Consider the following 13,361-nt stretch of genomic DNA (forward strand, 5'->3'; position numbering starts at 1 on the left):
TGGAAGTCTGTTCTGTGAGGTTTTCCCAAGTTTTACAAAGGACTTTAGGAGAAGGAAGCACCTAAAAGCTAGGCGAAATGGTCCTAGATCCAAGGAAATCTTTTAGATCAGGCTCAGTTTCTTAAATAGTTTGCATTAACATAATCAGTTCCAGGTCTGTGTGGGGCTGAGCTTGAGAACTCCTTAGTAAGTAGGCGTTTACAACAATAAGGGGTTTAATATTACAACACAGGTGAACATTCAGACACATTATCATAAGCTCACCTTGTCCAGGGACCCAAGCATGCTGCCTTTCCACTCTCAGAGCCCTTCACCTAACCTACTGTGCAGCTGTTTCACCTTTAATATCACTGTTCCACAGGCAGTGTGACGTCACAATGCTCCTTGTCTGTAGCCCGACCCAGGAGCCTTTGCAAACCTGGTATAATCTACATACTTACGGTGTGTTTAGTCTTGGACCACAAATGCAGTGAAGAATAATGGATTGCTACTCTTCATACATTTTTGACCATTGGCTCAGATTTGAATGCGTACTGGCCATCTGAGCATCTCTGCCAGGCCACCCTATGTCTAGAGACTGTAGATTTAGAGAGTTTATAAACATTGTCAGTTCATCAATAAAGTGTGCTCGCTTCGGCAGCACATATACTAAAATTGGAACGATACAGAGAAGATTAGCATGGCCCCTGCGCAAGGATGACACGCAAATTCGTGAAGCGTTCCATATTTTTAACAGCTTTCAGGAGAGAAATCTTTTTTGTTTTCAAGACTAATTGAAAAAATAAAGCAGGTCCCAGTGCTGTCCCCGTAATATGTATTTTTCAATTAGTCTCTCCTCAACATTTTTAATGTATTTGCTTTGCAGTAAAGAAGGTGCGCTCTATGTTCAGCTGCATTTAGCAAGGAAGCCTGCAGGACTTCTGGGACTTTTCTTTCTCTTTTTTAGCCTCACTGTCATTATTCTTCACCACCCCCAAATCTATACTGCTGCAGTGTTGTGTTGATTTGTGGGAATCAGGACAAAGAGAAGGGCAGGGCCTATGCAAATGAAGGCCTCAGGGATGTCTGGGAGTGCCTTTTTAGCAGTATTGTTAAAGTCCACCTTGCAACCGGATTGGTCGGGTAAGCTGAAAAACACCATGCCAGATTGGGCACCAGGTCTCTAGGCGCTTGGAGGACATATTGGGTCTACATCCCTCAGTTTCTGAGGTCCAAGAAATGTTCACCCTCTACCCTAATAGAGAGGTCTTGGCCGATCGTGGCTGAGAGGGGAAGAAGGTAGCAGTGCAAGATGCTTATGGTCCTTCTCTAATAATGGACCAACTTTCTCTCTCTCCTTACCTGTGGTTCTGCCTGGCTACTGGGGCTACCAGTTGTAAGCCTGCAGCCCACAGGGAGTTGGTTTGTTCCTCTCACACATGTAAATGGGTAAGCATTCAAGTGCACACACCTGCCTACGTCCACAGACCCTCGCGCACACACACTTTTGTCAACAAGCTTTTTCGCAATTAAGAGTATCAGGGACCCATGTTGAAATACAAAAGCAGCACACCACGTGACGGCCATCACATAGAGTCCAGCAGCAAATGGGAAACGTTTAACTAGCTGTGGTCCTATTACTTGCGCTCTACCGTGGAACAACTGCTGGATGAATCCTGCTGGAGAATATTGAACCTACAACAAGTCTGAGGTAAATAAAAATTCCACAGGAATATAATCAAACAGGGACCTACAACCCTTCCGAGCCAGATAGGAGTCGAACCTACAATCTTCTGATCCGTAGTCAGACGCGTTATCCATTGCGCCACTGGCCCTATGTAGACTTACGCATCCTTTTGTCCTTAAGTGGGCTAGAAAGTGTGTGTATGTGTGTGTGAAGGCACAAGGAAACCCATCTGACCTCCTGGAAGTCTGTTCTGTGAGGTTTTCCCAAGTTTTACAAAGGACTTTAGGAGAAGGAAGCACCTAAAAGCTAGGCGAAATGGTCCTAGATCCAAGGAAATCTTTTAGATCAGGCTCAGTTTCTTAAATAGTTTGCATTAACATAATCAGTTCCAGGTCTGTGTGGGGCTGAGCTTGAGAACTCCTTAGTAAGTAGGCGTTTACAACAATAAGGGGTTTAATATTACAACACAGGTGAACATTCAGACACATTATCATAAGCTCACCTTGTCCAGGGACCCAAGCATGCTGCCTTTCCACTCTCAGAGCCCTTCACCTAACCTACTGTGCAGCTGTTTCACCTTTAATATCACTGTTCCACAGGCAGCGTGACGTCACAATGCTCCTTGTCTGTAGCCCGACCCAGGAGCCTTTGCAAACCTGGTATAATCTACATACTTACGGTGTGTTTAGTCTTGGACCACAAATGCAGTGAAGAATAATGGATTGCTACTCTTCATCCATTTTTGACCATTGGCTCAGATTTGAATGCGTACTGGCCATCTGAGCATCTCTGCCAGGCCACCCTATGTCTAGAGACTGTAGATTTAGAGAGTTTATAAACATTGTCAGTTCATCAATAAAGTGTGCTCGCTTCGGCAGCACATATACTAAAATTGGAACGATACAGAGAAGATTAGCATGGCCCCTGCGCAAGGATGACACGCAAATTCGTGAAGCGTTCCATATTTTTAACAGCTTTCAGGAGAGAAATCTTTTTTGTTTTCAAGACTAATTGAAAAAATAAAGCAGGTCCCAGTGCTGTCCCCGTAATATGTATTTTTCAATTAGTCTCTCCTCAACATTTTTAATGTATTTGCTTTGCAGTAAAGAAGGTGCGCTCTATGTTCAGCTGCATTTAGCAAGGAAGCCTGCAGGACTTCTGGGACTTTTCTTTCTCTTTTTTAGCCTCACTGTCATTATTCTTCACCACCCCCAAATCTATACTGCTGCAGTGTTGTGTTGATTTGTGGGAATCAGGACAAAGAGAAGGGCAGGGCCTATGCAAATGAAGGCCTCAGGGATGTCTGGGAGTGCCTTTTTAGCAGTATTGTTAAAGTCCACCTTGCAACCGGATTGGTCGGGTAAGCTGAAAAACACCATGCCAGATTGGGCACCAGGTCTCTAGGCGCTTGGAGGACATATTGGGTCTACATCCCTCAGTTTCTGAGGTCCAAGAAATGTTCACCCTCTACCCTAATAGAGAGGTCTTGGCCGATCGTGGCTGAGAGGGGAAGAAGGTAGCAGTGCAAGATGCTTATGGTCCTTCTCTAATAATGGACCAACTTTCTCTCTCTCCTTACCTGTGGTTCTGCCTGGCTACTGGGGCTACCAGTTGTAAGCCTGCAGCCCACAGGGAGTTGGTTTGTTCCTCTCACACATGTAAATGGGTAAGCATTCAAGTGCACACACCTGCCTACGTCCACAGACCCTCGCGCACACACACTTTTGTCAACAAGCTTTTTCGCAATTAAGAGTATCAGGGACCCATGTTGAAATACAAAAGCAGCACACCACGTGACGGCCATCACATAGAGTCCAGCAGCAAATGGGAAACGTTTAACTAGCTGTGGTCCTATTACTTGCGCTCTACAGTGGAACAACTGCTGGATGAGTCCTGCTGGAGAATATTGAACCTACAACAAGTCTGAGGTAAATAAAAATTCCACAGGAATATAATCAAACAGGGACCTACAACCCGTCCGAGCCAGATAGGAGTCGAACCTACAATCTTCTGATCCGTAGTCAGACGCGTTATCCATTGCGCCACTGGCCCTATGTAGACTTACGCATCCTTTTGTCCTTAAGTGGGCTAGAAAGTGTGTGTATGTGTGTGTGAAGGCACAAGGGAACCCATCTGACCTCCTGGAAGTCTGTTCTGTGAGGTTTTCCCAAGTTTTACAAAGGACTTTAGGAGAAGGAAGCACCTAAAAGCTAGGCGAAATGGTCCTAGATCCAAGGAAATCTTTTAGATCAGGCTCAGTTTCTTAAATAGTTTGCATTAACATAATCAGTTCCAGGTCTGTGTGGGGCTGAGCTTGAGAACTCCTTAGTAAGTAGGCGTTTACAACAATAAGGGGTTTAATATTACAACACAGGTGAACATTCAGACACATTATCATAAGCTCACCTTGTCCAGGGACCCAAGCATGCTGCCTTTCCACTCTCAGAGCCCTTCACCTAACCTACTGTGCAGCTGTTTCACCTTTAATATCACTGTTCCACAGGCAGCGTGACGTCACAATGCTCCTTGTCTGTAGCCCGACCCAGGAGCCTTTGCAAACCTGGTATAATCTACATACTTACGGTGTGTTTAGTCTTGGACCACAAATGCAGTGAAGAATAATGGATTGCTACTCTTCATACATTTTTGACCATTGGCTCAGATTTGAATGCGTACTGGCCATCTGAGCATCTCTGCCAGGCCACCCTATGTCTAGAGACTGTAGATTTAGAGAGTTTATAAACATTGTCAGTTCATCAATAAAGTGTGCTCGCTTCGGCAGCACATATACTAAAATTGGAACGATACAGAGAAGATTAGCATGGCCCCTGCGCAAGGATGACACGCAAATTCGTGAAGCGTTCCATATTTTTAACAGCTTTCAGGAGAGAAATCTTTTTTGTTTTCAAGACTAATTGAAAAAATAAAGCAGGTCCCAGTGCTGTCCCCGTAATATGTATTTTTCAATTAGTCTCTCCTCAACATTTTTAATGTATTTGCTTTGCAGTAAAGAAGGTGCGCTCTATGTTCAGCTGCATTTAGCAAGGAAGCCTGCAGGACTTCTGGGACTTTTCTTTCTCTTTTTTAGCCTCACTGTCATTATTCTTCACCACCCCCAAATCTATACTGCTGCAGTGTTGTGTTGATTTGTGGGAATCAGGACAAAGAGAAGGGCAGGGCCTATGCAAATGAAGGCCTCAGGGATGTCTGGGAGTGCCTTTTTAGCAGTATTGTTAAAGTCCACCTTGCAACCGGATTGGTCGGGTAAGCTGAAAAACACCATGCCAGATTGGGCACCAGGTCTCTAGGCGCTTGGAGGACATATTGGGTCTACATCCCTCAGTTTCTGAGGTCCAAGAAATGTTCACCCTCTACCCTAATAGAGAGGTCTTGGCCGATCGTGGCTGAGAGGGGAAGAAGGTAGCAGTGCAAGATGCTTATGGTCCTTCTCTAATAATGGACCAACTTTCTCTCTCTCCTTACCTGTGGTTCTGCCTGGCTACTGGGGCTACCAGTTGTAAGCCTGCAGCCCACAGGGAGTTGGTTTGTTCCTCTCACACATGTAAATGGGTAAGCATTCAAGTGCACACACCTGCCTACGTCCACAGACCCTCGCGCACACACACTTTTGTCAACAAGCTTTTTCGCAATTAAGAGTATCAGGGACCCATGTTGAAATACAAAAGCAGCACACCACGTGACGGCCATCACATAGAGTCCAGCAGCAAATGGGAAACGTTTAACTAGCTGTGGTCCTATTACTTGCGCTCTACCGTGGAACAACTGCTGGATGAATCCTGCTGGAGAATATTGAACCTACAACAAGTCTGAGGTAAATAAAAATTCCACAGGAATATAATCAAACAGGGACCTACAACCCTTCCGAGCCAGATAGGAGTCGAACCTACAATCTTCTGATCCGTAGTCAGACGCGTTATCCATTGCGCCACTGGCCCTATGTAGACTTACGCATCCTTTTGTCCTTAAGTGGGCTAGAAAGTGTGTGTATGTGTGTGTGAAGGCACAAGGAAACCCATCTGACCTCCTGGAAGTCTGTTCTGTGAGGTTTTCCCAAGTTTTACAAAGGACTTTAGGAGAAGGAAGCACCTAAAAGCTAGGCGAAATGGTCCTAGATCCAAGGAAATCTTTTAGATCAGGCTCAGTTTCTTAAATAGTTTGCATTAACATAATCAGTTCCAGGTCTGTGTGGGGCTGAGCTTGAGAACTCCTTAGTAAGTAGGCGTTTACAACAATAAGGGGTTTAATATTACAACACAGGTGAACATTCAGACACATTATCATAAGCTCACCTTGTCCAGGGACCCAAGCATGCTGCCTTTCCACTCTCAGAGCCCTTCACCTAACCTACTGTGCAGCTGTTTCACCTTTAATATCACTGTTCCACAGGCAGTGTGACGTCACAATGCTCCTTGTCTGTAGCCCGACCCAGGAGCCTTTGCAAACCTGGTATAATCTACATACTTACGGTGTGTTTAGTCTTGGACCACAAATGCAGTGAAGAATAATGGATTGCTACTCTTCATACATTTTTGACCATTGGCTCAGATTTGAATGCGTACTGGCCATCTGAGCATCTCTGCCAGGCCACCCTATGTCTAGAGACTGTAGATTTAGAGAGTTTATAAACATTGTCAGTTCATCAATAAAGTGTGCTCGCTTCGGCAGCACATATACTAAAATTGGAACGATACAGAGAAGATTAGCATGGCCCCTGCGCAAGGATGACACGCAAATTCGTGAAGCGTTCCATATTTTTAACAGCTTTCAGGAGAGAAATCTTTTTTGTTTTCAAGACTAATTGAAAAAATAAAGCAGGTCCCAGTGCTGTCCCCGTAATATGTATTTTTCAATTAGTCTCTCCTCAACATTTTTAATGTATTTGCTTTGCAGTAAAGAAGGTGCGCTCTATGTTCAGCTGCATTTAGCAAGGAAGCCTGCAGGACTTCTGGGACTTTTCTTTCTCTTTTTTAGCCTCACTGTCATTATTCTTCACCACCCCCAAATCTATACTGCTGCAGTGTTGTGTTGATTTGTGGGAATCAGGACAAAGAGAAGGGCAGGGCCTATGCAAATGAAGGCCTCAGGGATGTCTGGGAGTGCCTTTTTAGCAGTATTGTTAAAGTCCACCTTGCAACCGGATTGGTCGGGTAAGCTGAAAAACACCATGCCAGATTGGGCACCAGGTCTCTAGGCGCTTGGAGGACATATTGGGTCTACATCCCTCAGTTTCTGAGGTCCAAGAAATGTTCACCCTCTACCCTAATAGAGAGGTCTTGGCCGATCGTGGCTGAGAGGGGAAGAAGGTAGCAGTGCAAGATGCTTATGGTCCTTCTCTAATAATGGACCAACTTTCTCTCTCTCCTTACCTGTGGTTCTGCCTGGCTACTGGGGCTACCAGTTGTAAGCCTGCAGCCCACAGGGAGTTGGTTTGTTCCTCTCACACATGTAAATGGGTAAGCATTCAAGTGCACACACCTGCCTACGTCCACAGACCCTCGCGCACACACACTTTTGTCAACAAGCTTTTTCGCAATTAAGAGTATCAGGGACCCATGTTGAAATACAAAAGCAGCACACCACGTGACGGCCATCACATAGAGTCCAGCAGCAAATGGGAAACGTTTAACTAGCTGTGGTCCTATTACTTGCGCTCTACCGTGGAACAACTGCTGGATGAATCCTGCTGGAGAATATTGAACCTACAACAAGTCTGAGGTAAATAAAAATTCCACAGGAATATAATCAAACAGGGACCTACAACCCTTCCGAGCCAGATAGGAGTCGAACCTACAATCTTCTGATCCGTAGTCAGACGCGTTATCCATTGCGCCACTGGCCCTATGTAGACTTACGCATCCTTTTGTCCTTAAGTGGGCTAGAAAGTGTGTGTATGTGTGTGTGAAGGCACAAGGAAACCCATCTGACCTCCTGGAAGTCTGTTCTGTGAGGTTTTCCCAAGTTTTACAAAGGACTTTAGGAGAAGGAAGCACCTAAAAGCTAGGCGAAATGGTCCTAGATCCAAGGAAATCTTTTAGATCAGGCTCAGTTTCTTAAATAGTTTGCATTAACATAATCAGTTCCAGGTCTGTGTGGGGCTGAGCTTGAGAACTCCTTAGTAAGTAGGCGTTTACAACAATAAGGGGTTTAATATTACAACACAGGTGAACATTCAGACACATTATCATAAGCTCACCTTGTCCAGGGACCCAAGCATGCTGCCTTTCCACTCTCAGAGCCCTTCACCTAACCTACTGTGCAGCTGTTTCACCTTTAATATCACTGTTCCACAGGCAGCGTGACGTCACAATGCTCCTTGTCTGTAGCCCGACCCAGGAGCCTTTGCAAACCTGGTATAATCTACATACTTACGGTGTGTTTAGTCTTGGACCACAAATGCAGTGAAGAATAATGGATTGCTACTCTTCATCCATTTTTGACCATTGGCTCAGATTTGAATGCGTACTGGCCATCTGAGCATCTCTGCCAGGCCACCCTATGTCTAGAGACTGTAGATTTAGAGAGTTTATAAACATTGTCAGTTCATCAATAAAGTGTGCTCGCTTCGGCAGCACATATACTAAAATTGGAACGATACAGAGAAGATTAGCATGGCCCCTGCGCAAGGATGACACGCAAATTCGTGAAGCGTTCCATATTTTTAACAGCTTTCAGGAGAGAAATCTTTTTTGTTTTCAAGACTAATTGAAAAAATAAAGCAGGTCCCAGTGCTGTCCCCGTAATATGTATTTTTCAATTAGTCTCTCCTCAACATTTTTAATGTATTTGCTTTGCAGTAAAGAAGGTGCGCTCTATGTTCAGCTGCATTTAGCAAGGAAGCCTGCAGGACTTCTGGGACTTTTCTTTCTCTTTTTTAGCCTCACTGTCATTATTCTTCACCACCCCCAAATCTATACTGCTGCAGTGTTGTGTTGATTTGTGGGAATCAGGACAAAGAGAAGGGCAGGGCCTATGCAAATGAAGGCCTCAGGGATGTCTGGGAGTGCCTTTTTAGCAGTATTGTTAAAGTCCACCTTGCAACCGGATTGGTCGGGTAAGCTGAAAAACACCATGCCAGATTGGGCACCAGGTCTCTAGGCGCTTGGAGGACATATTGGGTCTACATCCCTCAGTTTCTGAGGTCCAAGAAATGTTCACCCTCTACCCTAATAGAGAGGTCTTGGCCGATCGTGGCTGAGAGGGGAAGAAGGTAGCAGTGCAAGATGCTTATGGTCCTTCTCTAATAATGGACCAACTTTCTCTCTCTCCTTACCTGTGGTTCTGCCTGGCTACTGGGGCTACCAGTTGTAAGCCTGCAGCCCACAGGGAGTTGGTTTGTTCCTCTCACACATGTAAATGGGTAAGCATTCAAGTGCACACACCTGCCTACGTCCACAGACCCTCGCGCACACACACTTTTGTCAACAAGCTTTTTCGCAATTAAGAGTATCAGGGACCCATGTTGAAATACAAAAGCAGCACACCACGTGACGGCCATCACATAGAGTCCAGCAGCAAATGGGAAACGTTTAACTAGCTGTGGTCCTATTACTTGCGCTCTACAGTGGAACAACTGCTGGATGAGTCCTGCTGGAGAATATTGAACCTACAACAAGTCTGAGGTAAATAAAAATTCCACAGGAATATAATCAAACAGGGACCTACAACCCGTCCGAGCCAGATAGGAGTCGAACCTACAATCTTCTGATCCGTAGTCAGACGCGTTATCCATTGCGCCACTGGCCCTATGTAGACTTACGCATCCTTTTGTCCTTAAGTGGGCTAGAAAGTGTGTGTATGTGTGTGTGAAGGCACAAGGGAACCCATCTGACCTCCTGGAAGTCTGTTCTGTGAGGTTTTCCCAAGTTTTACAAAGGACTTTAGGAGAAGGAAGCACCTAAAAGCTAGGCGAAATGGTCCTAGATCCAAGGAAATCTTTTAGATCAGGCTCAGTTTCTTAAATAGTTTGCATTAACATAATCAGTTCCAGGTCTGTGTGGGGCTGAGCTTGAGAACTCCTTAGTAAGTAGGCGTTTACAACAATAAGGGGTTTAATATTACAACACAGGTGAACATTCAGACACATTATCATAAGCTCACCTTGTCCAGGGACCCAAGCATGCTGCCTTTCCACTCTCAGAGCCCTTCACCTAACCTACTGTGCAGCTGTTTCACCTTTAATATCACTGTTCCACAGGCAGCGTGACGTCACAATGCTCCTTGTCTGTAGCCCGACCCAGGAGCCTTTGCAAACCTGGTATAATCTACATACTTACGGTGTGTTTAGTCTTGGACCACAAATGCAGTGAAGAATAATGGATTGCTACTCTTCATACATTTTTGACCATTGGCTCAGATTTGAATGCGTACTGGCCATCTGAGCATCTCTGCCAGGCCACCCTATGTCTAGAGACTGTAGATTTAGAGAGTTTATAAACATTGTCAGTTCATCAATAAAGTGTGCTCGCTTCGGCAGCACATATACTAAAATTGGAACGATACAGAGAAGATTAGCATGGCCCCTGCGCAAGGATGACACGCAAATTCGTGAAGCGTTCCATATTTTTAACAGCTTTCAGGAGAGAAATCTTTTTTGTTTTCAAGACTAATTGAAAAAATAAAGCAGGTCCCAGTGCTGTCCCCGTAATATGTATTTTTCAATTAGTCTCTCCTCAACATTTTTAATGTATTTGCTTTGCAGTAAAGAAGGTGCGCTCTATGTTCAGCTGCATTTAGCAAGGAAGCCTGCAGGACTTCTGGGACTTTTCTTTCTCTTTTTTAGCCTCACTGTCATTATTCTTCACCACCCCCAAATCTATACTGCTGCAGTGTTGTGTTGATTTGTGGGAATCAGGACAAAGAGAAGGGCAGGGCCTATGCAAATGAAGGCCTCAGGGATGTCTGGGAGTGCCTTTTTAGCAGTATTGTTAAAGTCCACCTTGCAACCGGATTGGTCGGGTAAGCTGAAAAACACCATGCCAGATTGGGCACCAGGTCTCTAGGCGCTTGGAGGACATATTGGGTCTACATCCCTCAGTTTCTGAGGTCCAAGAAATGTTCACCCTCTACCCTAATAGAGAGGTCTTGGCCGATCGTGGCTGAGAGGGGAAGAAGGTAGCAGTGCAAGATGCTTATGGTCCTTCTCTAATAATGGACCAACTTTCTCTCTCTCCTTACCTGTGGTTCTGCCTGGCTACTGGGGCTACCAGTTGTAAGCCTGCAGCCCACAGGGAGTTGGTTTGTTCCTCTCACACATGTAAATGGGTAAGCATTCAAGTGCACACACCTGCCTACGTCCACAGACCCTCGCGCACACACACTTTTGTCAACAAGCTTTTTCGCAATTAAGAGTATCAGGGACCCATGTTGAAATACAAAAGCAGCACACCACGTGACGGCCATCACATAGAGTCCAGCAGCAAATGGGAAACGTTTAACTAGCTGTGGTCCTATTACTTGCGCTCTACCGTGGAACAACTGCTGGATGAATCCTGCTGGAGAATATTGAACCTACAACAAGTCTGAGGTAAATAAAAATTCCACAGGAATATAATCAAACAGGGACCTACAACCCTTCCGAGCCAGATAGGAGTCGAACCTACAATCTTCTGATCCGTAGTCAGACGCGTTATCCATTGCGCCACTGGCCCTATGTAGACTTACGCATCCTTTTGTCCTTAAGTGGGCTAGAAAGTGTGTGTATGTGTGTGTGAAGGCACAAGGAAACCCATCTGACCTCCTGGAAGTCTGTTCTGTGAGGTTTTCCCAAGTTTTACAAAGGACTTTAGGAGAAGGAAGCACCTAAAAGCTAGGCGAAATGGTCCTAGATCCAAGGAAATCTTTTAGATCAGGCTCAGTTTCTTAAATAGTTTGCATTAACATAATCAGTTCCAGGTCTGTGTGGGGCTGAGCTTGAGAACTCCTTAGTAAGTAGGCGTTTACAACAATAAGGGGTTTAATATTACAACACAGGTGAACATTCAGACACATTATCATAAGCTCACCTTGTCCAGGGACCCAAGCATGCTGCCTTTCCACTCTCAGAGCCCTTCACCTAACCTACTGTGCAGCTGTTTCACCTTTAATATCACTGTTCCACAGGCAGTGTGACGTCACAATGCTCCTTGTCTGTAGCCCGACCCAGGAGCCTTTGCAAACCTGGTATAATCTACATACTTACGGTGTGTTTAGTCTTGGACCACAAATGCAGTGAAGAATAATGGATTGCTACTCTTCATACATTTTTGACCATTGGCTCAGATTTGAATGCGTACTGGCCATCTGAGCATCTCTGCCAGGCCACCCTATGTCTAGAGACTGTAGATTTAGAGAGTTTATAAACATTGTCAGTTCATCAATAAAGTGTGCTCGCTTCGGCAGCACATATACTAAAATTGGAACGATACAGAGAAGATTAGCATGGCCCCTGCGCAAGGATGACACGCAAATTCGTGAAGCGTTCCATATTTTTAACAGCTTTCAGGAGAGAAATCTTTTTTGTTTTCAAGACTAATTGAAAAAATAAAGCAGGTCCCAGTGCTGTCCCCGTAATATGTATTTTTCAATTAGTCTCTCCTCAACATTTTTAATGTATTTGCTTTGCAGTAAAGAAGGTGCGCTCTATGTTCAGCTGCATTTAGCAAGGAAGCCTGCAGGACTTCTGGGACTTTTCTTTCTCTTTTTTAGCCTCACTGTCATTATTCTTCACCACCCCCAAATCTATACTGCTGCAGTGTTGTGTTGATTTGTGGGAATCAGGACAAAGAGAAGGGCAGGGCCTATGCAAATGAAGGCCTCAGGGATGTCTGGGAGTGCCTTTTTAGCAGTATTGTTAAAGTCCACCTTGCAACCGGATTGGTCGGGTAAGCTGAAAAACACCATGCCAGATTGGGCACCAGGTCTCTAGGCGCTTGGAGGACATATTGGGTCTACATCCCTCAGTTTCTGAGGTCCAAGAAATGTTCACCCTCTACCCTAATAGAGAGGTCTTGGCCGATCGTGGCTGAGAGGGGAAGAAGGTAGCAGTGCAAGATGCTTATGGTCCTTCTCTAATAATGGACCAACTTTCTCTCTCTCCTTACCTGTGGTTCTGCCTGGCTACTGGGGCTACCAGTTGTAAGCCTGCAGCCCACAGGGAGTTGGTTTGTTCCTCTCACACATGTAAATGGGTAAGCATTCAAGTGCACACACCTGCCTACGTCCACAGACCCTCGCGCACACACACTTTTGTCAACAAGCTTTTTCGCAATTAAGAGTATCAGGGACCCATGTTGAAATACAAAAGCAGCACACCACGTGACGGCCATCACATAGAGTCCAGCAGCAAATGGGAAACGTTTAACTAGCTGTGGTCCTATTACTTGCGCTCTACCGTGGAACAACTGCTGGATGAATCCTGCTGGAGAATATTGAACCTACAACAAGTCTGAGGTAAATAAAAATTCCACAGGAATATAATCAAACAGGGACCTACAACCCTTCCGAGCCAGATAGGAGTCGAACCTACAATCTTCTGATCCGTAGTCAGACGCGTTATCCATTGCGCCACTGGCCCTATGTAGACTTACGCATCCTTTTGTCCTTAAGTGGGCTAGAAAGTGTGTGTATGTGTGTGTGAAGGCACAAGGAAACCCATCTGACCTCCTGGAAGTCTGTTCTGTGAGGTTTTCCCAAGTTT

The 13,361-nt window shown here is 45.1% G+C and overlaps 14 non-coding genes across 14 annotated transcripts; 7 read left to right on the forward strand and 7 right to left on the reverse strand.

The window, feature by feature from the left end:
* The first annotated feature begins 624 nt into the window (after positions 1-624).
* LOC147703876 (U6 spliceosomal RNA) lies at positions 625-731 on the forward strand. The gene has a single exon (XR_015298201.1). It is a non-coding gene; the product is annotated as a U6 spliceosomal RNA (small nuclear RNA).
* Positions 732-1,741: 1,010 nt separating this feature from the next.
* TRNAR-ACG (transfer RNA arginine (anticodon ACG)) lies at positions 1,742-1,814 on the reverse strand. The gene has a single exon. It is a non-coding gene; the product is annotated as a tRNA-Arg (tRNA).
* Positions 1,815-2,528: 714 nt separating this feature from the next.
* On the forward strand, positions 2,529-2,635 carry LOC147703878 (U6 spliceosomal RNA). Its single transcript, XR_015298212.1, has one exon. It is a non-coding gene; the product is annotated as a U6 spliceosomal RNA (small nuclear RNA).
* A 1,010-nt stretch (positions 2,636-3,645) lies between these two features.
* Positions 3,646-3,718, reverse strand: TRNAR-ACG (transfer RNA arginine (anticodon ACG)). Its single transcript has one exon. It is a non-coding gene; the product is annotated as a tRNA-Arg (tRNA).
* A 714-nt stretch (positions 3,719-4,432) lies between these two features.
* On the forward strand, positions 4,433-4,539 carry LOC147703880 (U6 spliceosomal RNA). The gene has a single exon (XR_015298223.1). It is a non-coding gene; the product is annotated as a U6 spliceosomal RNA (small nuclear RNA).
* Positions 4,540-5,549: 1,010 nt separating this feature from the next.
* Positions 5,550-5,622, reverse strand: TRNAR-ACG (transfer RNA arginine (anticodon ACG)). Its single transcript has one exon. It is a non-coding gene; the product is annotated as a tRNA-Arg (tRNA).
* Positions 5,623-6,336: 714 nt separating this feature from the next.
* Positions 6,337-6,443, forward strand: LOC147703882 (U6 spliceosomal RNA). The gene has a single exon (XR_015298234.1). It is a non-coding gene; the product is annotated as a U6 spliceosomal RNA (small nuclear RNA).
* A 1,010-nt stretch (positions 6,444-7,453) lies between these two features.
* TRNAR-ACG (transfer RNA arginine (anticodon ACG)) lies at positions 7,454-7,526 on the reverse strand. The gene has a single exon. It is a non-coding gene; the product is annotated as a tRNA-Arg (tRNA).
* Positions 7,527-8,240: 714 nt separating this feature from the next.
* On the forward strand, positions 8,241-8,347 carry LOC147703884 (U6 spliceosomal RNA). Its single transcript, XR_015298245.1, has one exon. It is a non-coding gene; the product is annotated as a U6 spliceosomal RNA (small nuclear RNA).
* Positions 8,348-9,357: 1,010 nt separating this feature from the next.
* On the reverse strand, positions 9,358-9,430 carry TRNAR-ACG (transfer RNA arginine (anticodon ACG)). The gene has a single exon. It is a non-coding gene; the product is annotated as a tRNA-Arg (tRNA).
* Positions 9,431-10,144: 714 nt separating this feature from the next.
* Positions 10,145-10,251, forward strand: LOC147703886 (U6 spliceosomal RNA). The gene has a single exon (XR_015298256.1). It is a non-coding gene; the product is annotated as a U6 spliceosomal RNA (small nuclear RNA).
* A 1,010-nt stretch (positions 10,252-11,261) lies between these two features.
* Positions 11,262-11,334, reverse strand: TRNAR-ACG (transfer RNA arginine (anticodon ACG)). Its single transcript has one exon. It is a non-coding gene; the product is annotated as a tRNA-Arg (tRNA).
* A 714-nt stretch (positions 11,335-12,048) lies between these two features.
* On the forward strand, positions 12,049-12,155 carry LOC147703888 (U6 spliceosomal RNA). The gene has a single exon (XR_015298267.1). It is a non-coding gene; the product is annotated as a U6 spliceosomal RNA (small nuclear RNA).
* Positions 12,156-13,165: 1,010 nt separating this feature from the next.
* Positions 13,166-13,238, reverse strand: TRNAR-ACG (transfer RNA arginine (anticodon ACG)). Its single transcript has one exon. It is a non-coding gene; the product is annotated as a tRNA-Arg (tRNA).
* Between the last annotated feature and the right edge of the window lie 123 nt (positions 13,239-13,361).

This window comes from Lissotriton vulgaris, chromosome 7, assembly GCF_964263255.1.
Source record: "Lissotriton vulgaris chromosome 7, aLisVul1.2, whole genome shotgun sequence".
NCBI classification, from domain to species: Eukaryota; Metazoa; Chordata; class Amphibia; order Caudata; family Salamandridae; genus Lissotriton; species Lissotriton vulgaris.